This window comes from Mytilus galloprovincialis, chromosome 5, assembly GCF_965363235.1.
Source record: "Mytilus galloprovincialis chromosome 5, xbMytGall1.hap1.1, whole genome shotgun sequence".
Classification (NCBI taxonomy): domain Eukaryota; kingdom Metazoa; phylum Mollusca; class Bivalvia; order Mytilida; family Mytilidae; genus Mytilus; species Mytilus galloprovincialis.
Window position 1 is genome coordinate 100,484,173 of NC_134842.1, and position 14,852 is coordinate 100,499,024.

At 34.0% G+C, this 14,852-nt stretch overlaps 1 protein-coding gene and 1 long non-coding RNA gene across 2 annotated transcripts in view; both read right to left on the reverse strand.

Moving 5' to 3' along the window:
* The window catches only part of LOC143076889 (uncharacterized), a 36,928-nt gene extending 26,180 nt beyond the window's left edge, over positions 1–10,748 (reverse strand). The window contains exon 1 of the mRNA XM_076252775.1: positions 10,690–10,748. The gene's annotated coding sequence lies outside the window, so the exon portion shown is untranslated. The remainder of the gene's footprint in view (positions 1–10,689) is intronic.
* On the reverse strand, positions 3,835–6,171 carry LOC143076888 (uncharacterized). Its single transcript, XR_012978829.1, has 3 exons — positions 5,878–6,171; positions 5,358–5,451; positions 3,835–4,832 (listed from the first exon to the last, which is right to left on the reverse strand). It is a non-coding gene; the product is annotated as an uncharacterized LOC143076888 (long non-coding RNA).
* Positions 10,749–14,852: the final 4,104 nt, after the last annotated feature.

Sequence of the window (14,852 nt, forward strand, 5' to 3'; positions counted from 1 at the left end):
CTAATCTTTCTTCTGGACGTTCTCTAATGTTCCCAACATACCAAGTAATGTCCTGTTGAAACGTTCAGTGATGCCATTACCCATTGGATGGTACGGTGTTGTTCTTGACTTAGTCATACCAGTGATGTTGCATAATTCCTTGATGATTTTGGATCCAAAGTTGGCACCTTGATCGGAATGTATTCTTTCTGGCAAACCATAGTGGACGACAAAGTTGTTGAAGAATGCGTCTGCAGTTGTTTTTGCTGTCTGGTTTCTTGTTGGTATTGCCAAGGCATATCTTGTGAAATGGTCTGTTATCACTAATATGTTCTCAAATCCCCCTGTAGATCTTTCAAGTGAGAGATAGTTTATACATACTAACTCAAGAGGTTGTGTCGTCTCGATGCTAATGAGAGGTGCTCTGTGACTTGCAGGTTGCTTCCGTCGAATACATCTGTCGCAGTTCGATATCCAGTTGTCAACATCTCGATTCATTCCAAACCAAACAAAACGATCTCTAACCAATGATACTGTTTTGTCTCTGCCTTGGTGTCCCATCTCATCATGTAATGCTGTTAATACTTTGGAAATGCAGACTTCAGGTAATACCAGTTGTTTATGTTGTTCCCCATTGTCGTGGATAATACGGTAGAGTACGCCATCGATCATTTTCAACTTGTCGTAGTTGTTCAAAAACCAAGTGTTCCATGGTGAACGTTCTAGCTGTTCTTTTCGTGGCTTGCGATGTTCATCAACCCAATATATCCAATCTTTAAGGTAAGTATCTTGCATCTGTTCCATCTTGATGTTAACTAGATGTTGTGATGGTAAGTATGGATCATCAGTGGCTTTAGATGTTGTCATCGATAACGTCTGAACATATGGTTGTGCATGTTGTAACTGACAAATGGCTTTCACAGAATCTGTACTAATGTTGGAGGTGTTGGTACGACCAAGTAGTTCTGGAAGTCTGGAAAGTGCATCTGCATCAGCGTTGTTAGCACCAGGTCGATAGACGATGTTAAAGTTGTAAGATGACAAACTAGCTATCCAACGATGACCAGTGGCGTCTAGCTTTGCTGTTGTTAAAACGTAGGTAAGTGGGTTGTTGTCTGTAACCACGGTAAATGTGTTGCCATAAAGGTAATCATGGAACTTCTCTGTTACTGACCATTTCAGAGCAAGGAATTCTAATTTATGGACTGGATAGTTCCTCTCCGTCTTGCTAAGTCCTCTGCTGGCATAGGCTATGGCTCTTTTCTTTCCTTCTTGTGATTGGTACAGTATTGCTCCAAGACCAAGCATAGATGCGTCTGTATGTAATTCAAAAGGTTCCTTGTAACGTGGATAACCAAGAACAGGTGGCATCGCTAGTTGACTTTTGAGCTTCTGGAAGGCATCTTCTTGTGGCTTGTCCCAAACCCATGATGTAACTGTTGGCTTCTTAAGTTTTCGTTTACTAGACTTCTTTGGTGCAGGCATCAAGTCTGTGAGCGGTCTTGCTATCTTGGAGAAGTCTTTGACAAACTTGCGGTAATAGCCGACAAAACCAAGGAAGCGACGTACCTCTTCTGGCGTTGTGGGTAGAGGCCAGTTGATTACTTTCTCAAGTTTATCTGGATCGGGTGAAATACCATCTTTAGAGACTATGTGGCCGATGTACTTGACTTTGTCTTTGAAGAATGCACATTTCTTGGGCGAAAGTTTCAAGTTGTGTTCTCTTAGTCGTTGTAGTACCATCTGTAACCTTTCAAGATGTTCTTCGTACGTCTCCGAAAAGATGATCAAGTCGTCAAGGTATATAAAGCATATATCTAGGTGAAGATCTCCAAGTATCTGTTCCATGAGACGTTGGTAAGTTGCTGGACTGTTTACGAGGCCAAACGGAAGTCTGTTAAATTCATAGAAACCAAGAGGGCCGACTGTAAATGCTGTTCTAGCCTTGTGTGTCTCTTCTACCTCTACTTGGTGATAACCACTCTTCATGTCCATGACGGTATAGTAGTTGTTTCCTCCCAAGGCGTCAAGGATTTCTTCGCTTCTAGGAAGAGCATATGAGTCTTTAATCGTCAGCTGGTTCAGTTGTCTATAATCTACACACATTCTGAGCTTGTTGTCTTTCTTCCTAACCAATACAACATTCGATGACCAAGGCGAATGTGAACGACGAATGATCCCAGCAGTAAGTAGTTGTTGAAGGTGTGTTCTAACTTCGTCGAATAAGGCAGGTGGAATACGCCGGTGTCGTTGTTTGAATGGTGTTTCATCTATCAGTTCTATCTTATGCTGTACGGCGGTAATGTGGCCTATATCAGTATCTGAAGTGCTGAATACATCTCTGAATTGATGTAAAAGTTCTCTGGCTTTACGTAGTTGATCATCAGTAAGTGTATCTGGAAATGTAGATTCATTCCATGCATCTTGTTCGTAGGTGTCTGGTACATCAATGTCGGTGACTGAAACAGGTTGAAGTTCGCAAAGGATGGCATTTGGCGAAACGGTCACTGTTCTGGTAGTTACATTGCTGATGTGTACTGGTATGATGCTGTTGTTTCTATACTGATATGATACTAGTGTTGGAGCTATATCTAAGTCTGATGGTATTGCTGCTCTATCAGTTGACTGTAGGAGTCCACAAACTGGATGGTATGGTAGTTCATGGTCCATGTATCCCTGTAGAACGACATCTTTGTTAGGTGGTATACGGATTGTCTTTCCTTCAGCACTCTTGATGATGGCAAGTCTGTTGCATCTCTTTTGTAGTTCTTTATCTCTTAAAAGCAAACATCTAAATGTGATATACCAAGGTGTATGTAGATCTGCTGTTTGTAGAAAGTGTGATCCATATCGTTGCTTTACATCAGTCATAGCTGCTGTCAAAACGTTGGTTCCCAGAAGAAGTGGTACTAGCTGGTTATAAGAACTGTCTGGAACGACTAACAGTAAGCATTGCTGAGGATCTGCTGATGTAGATGTACCTGGTAATTGTAGATCTGCTGAGATGTAACCAAGGTATGGCATGTTCTGGCCATCTGCACATTCGATGTTAAGTATCTGGTTGAGTGTCTGAATAGGACTGTCGGCAAGGTACTGTCGATGGAATGACTGGCTAACTGTACTGACTGTAGAACCAGTATCTAGTAGTGCTGCTGCTTGAAGTCCATTGATGACTACTGTGACTTCATTAGGGCTACCAAGTAATCCTTCTGTATCACCTGATAACTGTCGTTGTTGGTATATCTTAGCTTCAGTGTTCATCTGCTGAAAGTTACAAGCTTTTCTAGTGTGATCCAATCTAACACAGCAGGCAAAGGCATAGTGGCCTGGTTGTCCACATCTGTAGCATATAACAGGTTCTCTGGATGGTTGAGATACATAAGTCGGAGTAGGAGCAGGTTGGTATTCAGCTTCTATCTGGTCCCAGTATGGACGTTGTCTGTTGCGTCTTCGGTGGCGACGACGTTTTCTGCGTGGTGGATAGTACTGTGGATCAAAAGTGTCGTAGGTATTGTAGTGTTGGTCATACCTGGCGTTGTAATATGGCTCATTCGGTTGGTCATACATGGCTAACGGTGTAGACTAGTGTACCTATAAACATTCAATTCATTCACCCTAATTCAAGTTCAATATTAATGCAACAATCTAATAAGTGTCAACACCACCACACTAAATGATCAAATGGAAATTTTTAATCAATATTAAAAAATAATCAACAATGTCTATCTACAATCTCAAAATCTAGATACTATCTAACTCAGTGAATGTCTAATATGTAAATAATATGATAATAAATTTTAATTCATATCCTCCTAAGTACCAAGTCACTATACAAAGTACATATATAAAAAGATATATATACTATTTATCTAATAAACTAGCAATGCTACACATCAAACATACTGTGTGTTATAATTGCTAAGTTCAACTGAGCATTGACCTATACCATGTGGGTTATAGTTCAATGTAAGTACAATACACTACAACTGTATACCGACAAATTAATTTAAAATATAAAAGTGTATGCTATATACTATGTAACTATGCTACTGTAATCTACAAAGTATGTTTATCACTATCAGCAGTACATGTACCCCATGAAAGAATGCCTAAATAATATAAGTGTACATGTCCTCTGACAGACTAAGTCCATATCCAAATAAGCCTTGGAAAAAAAAATTTTTTTTAATGTGTATAAATGTTTAAGTATGAAAAGGTCAAAATGTAGGACGTCAAAAAAAAAAATTTAAAGTCCAAAAAGTGGATGTTAAATTTCAAAATTTAAATTCGAAATGTGTAAATGTTTCAAGTGTATGCTAAGTTTCAATGTATCAAAGTGGTATACAGTATATAATGTAAATAAATAAGTCCTACCTTAAACTAGAAAACTATTCCAATAATTACACTGTTCCACAAAAGTATAATTAAATCACAATATTTCACAATGTAGAATAATACAAGTTCAGTTTTCCAAAAGTGAAAAAAAAACAAAAAGTCAAGTTACTATAAGTAACATCCGGTACTACAATGTCATCCGGTAAACTGTAAACAAACGCACGTGGACGATGATCACATGGGTCGGAATGTTAGTAAACATAAGCACGTGGTAAAGTTCATCACATGGTACCATAACGGAAGTAAACCAACACACATGGTCACTGCATACATGGACTCGAGACATCTAATGGTGGTCACTGACATCACATCTGGATCTCCACAAAAACTGGTGTGTGCCATCAACCCAACGAAACGTGGGCGCCATTTGTAGTAGGTGGTTTTCTATGCGTTAGGAATAACACCAATGAGAGCTTAAGGTTCTGATTCTTTATTGTACCAGTATATAAATAACAAGTCTGAAATAGCAATACAACGTATATAAATAACAAGCTATTTCATATAACATAAATATATATACTTTACGAATAGCACAGGTTATATAATACAGAAATATAATAAGTAATACCCTTAACTGTTATTAACTAAGTAGCAAGTAAAATGTATTGCAAGTAGACAATGTTCAATGTTTACATTCTATGAAATTGACATCGGGTGTCACGTGTACTTTTACACTAAATCGGAAAGAAATACGTCATTTACGTGTATCTGTGTATTTGTATTAAATACTGGTTTACCTTACAAACGGTATATAATAAATGTTACATCTACATTTATTAATAATGACTTCATTAAAATATATAATACGTATAATAATTAACTACATAATATCATACAACAATCATTAAGTTGCAAATATAATAATCATAAAGACTTATGATGTCAGTATTATCGATTCATTAAAAGCTCCAAATTAACGGGAGGTAATTCATGTTTACAATACAATATAAACAAAGTTAAACTATAAATAAATATACTCTTACCACTTGTGGAGTGAGTTGTACTACTGATAAGGTTAACGGCACATCATATAAACATCACAATCGTGTGCTCTACATAATTACATTACATGGAGTCCTGAAACCAAAATACGAACATAAATACTCGGACTCTAATTATAAAAATATACAACGTAACAAATATTCTTTACTCATTCATATTTGTACTTGATAAAAACTATTTACTACAAAACTATTACTTTATATAAATGGAAACACTTTTCCGTCTTTCACTTAATAAGCCGTCATTTATAAAATATAGACTATTCATGACAATAATCAAATAGTAATGTACGCAAATTAACAATACAATTCTACCGTGGCAAATAAACCGTAGATTATAAAATCATATACATATAGCGTAATAAAATACTATCATGTACATCTCGTGTACTTGTGTTACATACATGCGATATGAGGAGAACGTTACAAAGCAAAATAGAAACTTTACTAAAATATCATTTACGTGACAAATATAAATAATGTTAATAAAGAAGTAACTTACAGTATTCTATAATAATGTTGTCCAAAATATATAAGGTTTACAGGTAAACTATATGTGGTCAATATAATCAGACCATAAATTCAATGGACTGTCATGGCTATCGTCCCGTGGAAATGTACAGGTACAAAACAAAGGAAATTAAACTTGACCGCGAAAATATTAACAGCCAATCAAATACAATGATTCAAGTAAATCCCTAATGAATATTCATAGAAAATAACGTGAATATTACTATACATAAAAGTAGAGTTTGCAAGTAATAATTTAAACTGAATATACAATATTCAAAATATGTAATTAAGCTTTATAATAAATATAGTAATTAAATAGATGATTTTTACAATATATAAAATGATCATAAAAATCACTCTACTACAATAGGATCCTGAAAACACGCCTTTTATCATTTTTTTTATTTCATTTACCTGTGCACTTTATTGTGGGACCTCGTGTCATCATGAATGAAAAGTTTTATTGTGTGATACAACTGCTTAAGGAATAACACGTGATGTACAGTTAGCCAATCAAAATAACGTATTATAGTGAAACATTCATTTAATGTAATTATATAAAAAAAAGATTGTTTTATGAATAACTAAAATAACCTATAATATGAAATTCCTACAGAATGGAAAAAATTCCTTTTACTAATTATTTTAACAGAAGTAAGAAGATTACTGGTTACATCTTCTGACATCAGACTCGGATTTCTCTTGAACTGAATTTTAATGTGCGTATTGTTATGCGTTTACTTTACTACATTGGTTAGAGGTATAGGGGGAGGGTTGAGATCTCACAAACATGTTTAACCCCGACGCATTTTTGCGCCTGTCCCAAGTCAGGAGCCTCTGGCCTTTGTTAGTCTTGTATTATTTTAATTTTAGTTTCTTGTGTACAATTTGGAAATTAGTATGGCGTTCATTATCACTGGACTAGTATATATTTGTTTAGGGGCCAGCTGAAGGACGCCTCCGGGTGCGGGAATTTCTCGCTACATTGAAGACCTGTTGGTGACCCTCTGCTGTTGTTTTTTATTTGGGCGGGTTGTTGTCTCTTTGACACATTCCCCATTTCCATTCTCAATTTTATTTTATGATATCATTTCCTATTGTTTTTTAAAGTCATATGAACCCTCAAATTGAAAAAAAAATGATGCATATGTTTTTTATAACTAAACGGATAGTTTTCATTATAAAACTTACATATACCTTTTTTCTGTAGAAAATTCTTTAATTTGTCAACATTTAAAAGAAGTTTACTTTGTTTTAATTGCTTAACACGGCAAATAAGTAGCTGCCATATTTTCACATCAAAACAGACAGAGAGGGAAAAAATGACGATTATACGATATGTTTGCGTAAAAAATGATAAAATCGTGCACACAAGACTAAGTTTTTGATATAAACATGCATTACCTTTGAACTGAATTTTACTTTTCTACATTAGCTAGAGGTATAGGAGGCGGGTTGAGATTCAAAAAAACATGTTTAACCCCGCCGCTTTTTATGGCCTGTCCCAAGTCAGGAGTCTCTGGCCTTTGTTAGTTTAGTATGATTTTTAATTTTAATTTCTTGTGTATAATTTGGAGTTTAGTATGACGTCCATTATAACTGAACTAGTATATATATATATGTTTAGGGACCAGCTGAATTACGCCTCCGGGTGCGGGGGTTTCTCGCGGCATTAAAGACCTATTGGTAAATTTCTGTTTTTGTCTGTTCTATGGTCGGGTTGTTGTCTCTTTAACACATTCCCCATTTCCGGTTCAAGAATTGGAAACACATTATTTTCCACCAGTCGCTCGTTTCATGTGACTTTCATTACTTTAACTTGTTCTTTTGTATTTTATTTTTTTGTCTATTATGAAGTCTCCCACATGCTCATGCTAGAGGGGAAATAGTGGAACAGGTTTTTTTTTATTTAACTTTAACATTATACCGTTTCAATGAGGTCAATTTTATATGTTAAAATAGTTCTTATTCTACTATGTTTTCTAAAAGCCTACCCCTAAGAAATGCCAACTTATCTATGCTTTACGTATATCAAAATACATCAGGCCAACATTAGATAAACTATGAATGTGCTTTATGTTTAGGAATTTTTTGCCAGTGCAATTTCAGGGGAAATAAATCTTAATTACTAACCGTTCGTTGTAACGGTTGCTTGCAACGGTTTGTTGAAAGTATAATCGAGTACACACAATATCGTTTGTTATAAATAGATAACATATCTACATGAAATTTATACCAAGTTGTAGATAAAAATCATATAAATAATGTATATAAAGATTCATTAAACATACATTGACATTGATGGCATATATAAATTAATTTCAAAAGTTCAATGATGAACGGCTCCCAGTTCGTACTACGGTTTGTACGGTAGCAAATCGGGAAACCTCTAGTGGGCGCCGATCTCGTAAAAGCAGATCGCCCAGCAGAGCCGGTTATATAATATGATGAAAATTAGATTTTTAAAAGAAATTATTTCCTCTAAAGACAAAAGTTTGAGCGTTTTTTGAAAATAATGTTGATGAAAGACCATTCATGAAATACGATGTCATCATTATGGAACTATTTCAAAAGTTTTGAAGATGATTCAAATAATTTTAAGGAACACTAGTTCAATCAGGCGGGTAGCTACGTTTACGTCAAAACGCCCGGGCGTACACTTGAATTTTGATAAAAAAAATATCTCCATTAAAAAGATCTGGTTTAAAGCACATCAGTGTTGTAGATCAATCTTCAATAGCTTGTAATTGCTTATAAAGGTGACGAAATCTACTTCCGATCAAATAGTACCGTATTATATATTTGTTTATTTTTTTTCGGTCAAAGTCTGAATCTCCTAGTAATTCTTCTTACTTTCCATTTGTTCAAAAAAATCATAATCAGCTGAGATTCGATATGTGCTTTAGCCGAGCCTGCGACATTTATGACGCGAAAAAAAGAAATATCGAACCTAGATTTCTTCAGCGGCGTCAACATTTAGGTTCAATATGTGGTTATTTTAATATAATTACATTAGATGTATGTTTCATTACAATACGTTATTCTGATTGGCTAATTAAGCAATTGTATCACTCAATAAAACTTCTCATTCATGATGACACGAGGTCCCACAATAAAGTGCACAGGTAAATGAAATAAAAACTTGATAAAAGGCGTGTTTTCATGATCCTATAGGTAAAAATGTAATTATAAGTATTGAATGCTTTTTTTTGTAATTTTATAGGGTTGTAAAAGCGTTGACCGTGCGCACATTTTAAGTATATAGCGCTTCCGCGCTTCATACAAAATGTACTTCGGTCAACGCTTTTACACCCCAATAAATTTACAAAAAAGAGCATTCAATTCTTAAATCAATAATTTTGTCAAACCTTCATGAAGTTTTACGAAAGTTGGACAGAAGCTTTTTATTCTTAATACAGTTCCAAATCATAATGATGAATTTATATTTTTAATTCTACCGTATTTTACTGATAAAGGGAATTATCTTTTCTGCAGTTAAAGAGTAGATACAGTCTGTGGTTAAAGTGTGTTACACTTCAATTACTTTGTCAAACCTTCATCGAATTTTATGAAACTTTGACAGAAGCTTTTTTTGTGGTTAATGTCTGAAGCAACTTTTAGCAATTAACAGACGGTCTGTGGTTAATATTGTTTTTTACTAGACAATTTTGAAGACCTTCAGATATTGTATTGAAACTTTAGCAGAAGTAATATTCCAGATCAAGAAAAAAAACATCTTAAGAAATTTAATGTTTAATTATTTTAAATCTTGTAATGTAATGAACTGATTGATGGATTCAATTTTTGAAGGGGTAATCTCAGACGAGAATCACGGTAATCCACGGACCCCTTTACGAATTTTCATAATGTACCTAAAAATCTATGCAAATTTATCATTTCATATCCATTTGCACAAATACATGGGTTTTAGTCAAGTAATAACTATTGCTTTAGCCCATGCACGGTTCCTTTAAAACATATTTAAAGTAACTGGTGTGGATATTTTCTCTAACACCAATGACCATCAGATTCCAAATCAACAAAATGGGTTCATTAACATAAAAGATTAAAAACAATAGTCGCCATATCTGTAAATTTGATACAATTGAAGTTTGAAAAATTAGTACAAAAATGGCTACAGAAGGGTTCATAAACCTTAAGACTTTTTGTAAACAATTAACGCTAGCACAGACATCATAGAAAAATAAGTGAGTATTCTAATTTCATTTATAACAAAGATCTCGGTTTCAAAGTCTGTGGATTTTTTACAAAATTCTGGGTTTTTTTCCCCACAAAATCCCCCTTTTCTATTAAATGCCATGTTACAATGAATAATAATGCTTTGCACGACGTTTCCCTTTGGTTTTTGTACAAAATGGCTAATCTATATTAATAATTGTCTCTGCTGTTTTGATACAATTGCAGGTGGAAAATTTCGTAATTTTATAGCTACGGATCTGGATCAGAAGGGTAATAAACCTTAAACCTGTTTTCGGAAATCTCAACCCTCCCCCTATATATCTTGCTGTTTATAGCCAATTTAGAAAAACAAACACACCGCAATTCGCACTTTAAAATTTAGGAACTGTTTACAATCAGTCCTTCCGATGTCAGAATAGGTACATGTAACCAAAGAAACTAAACAAAAATGACAATGATACATACGTTTAATAATACATACAACTTTTATTTTAGAGTTATTGTCTACCTTATTAGCTTTGTTCAATGGTTAAATGTCTACCGATCTTGATATTAAAGTGTGTAAGAAAAGTGTTTTGGACGTTCTCATTCTACCACTTACCTTGCCAGAGGTTGTAAGTTCGAAACACGCTCGTGCGGGTGCACTCGACTCCAATCTTAGTTGACTAGGATTATCGGTTTTCGTAAGGAAGGTCGGATATTTTCCGGGCACTTCGGATTCCTCTTTCGGATTCCTCTTTCTCGGGGTGTCAGGATTGTTCAAAGAAAGACCTCCCTCCGGTCGGTCTTTCATTTGATCAATCCTGACACCCCTCGGTGTGTTCTTCGACAAGAAAAACCTTAAAATATGCATTATCTATAACATAAACACTGACCGCCACACAATAGCCCAATAGTTGCGCTTAAAAGAGCGTTAAAACACAAACAATATACGGAAGTGTATTAGCGCCACACAATTTTTTTTAATAGTTCTTCCTACGTTTGCGTTATAATGCAAACATTTGCGAAATAACGCAAACCTTTTACGAAATAACGCAAACTTTTGCGAACCTTTGCATTTATTACGCAAATATTTTGATTTCAATTATTCATTACGTTTTGTATATATGTCCGTCTGTCATTCATTTCGGTTGTGACTTACTAGTAGATAAAAAAAAAAACGAACCATAAATATAAGGCCAAATCATTATAATAAGTATGCCTAGGATAAGGGAATACTTGAAGTGCAATTATTAATAAATTAAGAATGATTTGTGTATCAGGGAAGTTATTAATGTATCAAGAAAACAGATATGGTGTAGGCATATTTTAATTGAAAGAGCAAAAATTAGGTCACAAAATGCAATTTAAATAGACAAAATGATATTTCTGCTTTAAAATGAATTATTAATAAATTTACATTCTTTTAAATTTGATGCAATAAATCGTTTTTGGAAATCTCAGAATATGTTAAAGATTCTTTGATAGAAAGTCATGAAATTGTCATTTCAATCTTGTATGTTATTTGCAGATACTTGGGCAAATGTAGCAATTTGAATGGAGAGAACATAATTTTAATAATAAAACATCTTCATTTTAATTGCGAAAAGGTAGCTTGTTTGAATCTTACTAACATAACACAATCCTCAATTAAGAGCTTACGTTGGAAGTATATTTATATTTGGCTATATATGTTTTAGCAGGGTTGATTTTTTTTAAATTCTTCGATATAACTTTAATTTACTCAATTTTGTTTGTAATATATACATCGTATACATGTACTGTATATTTTTTTATATGTTTGGGGCCCTTTATAGCTTGCTGTTCGATGTGTGCCAATGCTATGTGTTGTAGACCGTACTTTGACCTACATGTATAATGGTTTACTTTTACAATTTGTGACTTGGATGGAGAGTTGTCTAATTGACGTTCATACTACATCTTCTTATATCTATTATCCTACTCATTATTAGTAAATGAAATGTTCAAGCATTTTGCTTTGTAATGAGTACCAAAAGAGATAAATTTTAATATATGCAGCTTCTTCAATTTATAACTGCTGCTTTTCGCAAAGGTTTATATCGCAATTTTTTTTAGTTAATTCTCAAAGGTTTGCACTATTTCGCAAAGGTTTTTTAACGCAAACATAGGAAGAAATATTACAAAAAAAATTGTTGTGTGGCACTAATACGCTTCCGTAACAATCAATCCCCTTACCTGGTCACAAAGTTGTATCAGCACAACAGAGGAACTAATAATTATTGTAAATAGATGGAATTTAAAAAGGTCGATACAAGGCACAAAAACAACTAACATAAAAGCAATAGACACAAATCACCGAAATAAGAGTAGTCACAGTAAGAAAAAACTAGTTAAAAGCCATTTTCACCTAACTCAATATAAAATGTCACCAACCAGTACACATCGAACGGATTTAGTGTACAGACGTTGACAAACGCATTCCTTTGTTCAATGACCTACATTTTTTTAACTCAAAGATTTGAATGTATCGTGAACAAACAAAAAAAATCTTCCTTAACGTCTATAAATGGAAATAATATATTTACAGCGAATAGTTTTGATCACGCTATTAGGATTTGGTGTATAGCGTGATTACACGTCGGATCAAAGGATTCATAATGACAAAAACAATTTGCTGTAAGTATATTATTTCCATTTATAGTCGTTCTAATGATGTTCTTTTGATTAAGATCGTGTCATACTGTTTTTAATGTCTTTGGATTTCATTTACATACATTTTTTGTACTTCTGACAAATGTATAAAATATTATTCACAGATACATATAAGCTAATCCCACCAGGCGGAATAGCGGTAATAAAACTATAATGATGTTCTATGAATGTCTTCAGACTTATGTGTTTCAAGTAAGTATTAGATAAAATACAAAGGTAACAAAGAAACAGGCCGGTAACAACCGTTGCCGGATAGTTTTTCTGCACGAGTAGTCAGGTCAAGGTCCGAGGCGATAGCCGAGGACCTTGACCTGACTACAAGTGCAGAAAAACTATTCGGCTGGTTGTTACCGGCCTGTTTTCTTTGTTACTTTTGTTTTTTATCTGACTTGTACGACTTTTCAAGAAAGTTATAATACATTTTGCAAGACTAAACATTTTAGATACTTAGATAGCCATAAAGCAGTAAATGTAAGTTATAGTATAAACATTTTTCATTTCCCTTCAACCGAGATTTTTTTTAAAGAAAAAAAAATCAGGAATCTAATTATTTGATAAAAAAAGAGCCATTTAAAGGAAAAGATGAATGTTGTACACATTTAAGACTTTTAAAAGGCAACTTCGTAAAAAAATGTAATATATTAAAGAAATATTTTAGTGGTAAGAGGATTACGTTTGATCTTTATGGATGAAACGGAAAGCGGGGAAGAAGGGGGGGGGGGGGGCTAATTTATTTTAAGATAAACAGGCTGTAATCTTTATTTCTAAAGAAAAATGCAGGATATGCCATTCCATCCCCCATCCCCCCTTAAAAAAATACGTTTGTTGCCAAATTCATGAATTTAATATTCAGTGGTGGGGGGGGGGGGGGGGTCCCGGGGGTTGGAACAATCTTGTTTTGGATGATCAATGCATTTAAATGGGGACATAAAGTTGGACCCCCCCCCCCCCCGCTGTTTTGTCCTGGATTTGGACCTGGATCCGCCATTGATATAAATTCGATAACAATATAAATGTATCAAAAGAATGAATTTCCTATTTCATTAGTAAATGAAATGTTTATGGAAAAATGAAATTTGTCTTAATATTAAATATATTCAGGCATATACTTTTTTTTTTTAAATGCATGCTCGTCTTTAGATCTGATCGGGAATAAACACGTGTTACTGTATGATCCAATCGCAGCTTACCGCACAAAATTGATGACATAAGTTGAATGATTTTCTTCTAGATTAGCTGCTTATTTGTATGTGTATTACATGAACACTTTTTGTTTATAGGATCAATCATGCATTGGTGAGTTGATAGGGATTTTATCTTTTGATAAGATTTGATTTTTATTTTTTTATTTCCTGTCTTAATTTTATTGAAATATACACGTCAGTATCATCATTTCTTTACTTTCAGCATTGTCTAAAATACTATTCATATCCATATATTGAAGAAAACGTATATTGACCGAATATTTTACTTCATAAAGGGGGCGGTATGTTCTTTTTTTTTGTACATTAATTAACTATTTCACGGTGTCTATCCATATCGGATCCTTTACGCGCAATTCAGCGGTACGCGGCTCCTTTGTGAACAGATAACGGATCCTTGCCGTAAAAACAACGTGGTGTTGTTAGAAAGTTATGGATGACAACCAATCAGAGAGGTATTTTGTATTAAATTCTTAGTTCACGGAACTTTAGAATGTCAAACTGATCCACTCTTCTTATGACTATAGATAGTTTTAAGAATAACAGGCTATTTTTACAAGAAAAAGTGGGCAAGTGTCTCACATAACCTTTGTTTTTTCCAAAAAACAGCGTTATATGCATGTTATTTCTGTCAATATCGATTTGAATAAACAGTTCATCATTTTTTAATTGCTCATTTCATTTTATTGAGTATAAAAGAGTATACAATAAGCTCCAGATAGAATTAAAAGACCGTGTTGGAAACGGTGATCATAAAGATCCGTTGCCACAAATTTTATAACATTTTGAACTAATTTCAGAAGACTGAACATTAGAATTTCGGTAGATTGTTTTACCCAATAAAAGAACGTCAATTTCTAATACAATTCAGTACTTTTATCAGCAAAAA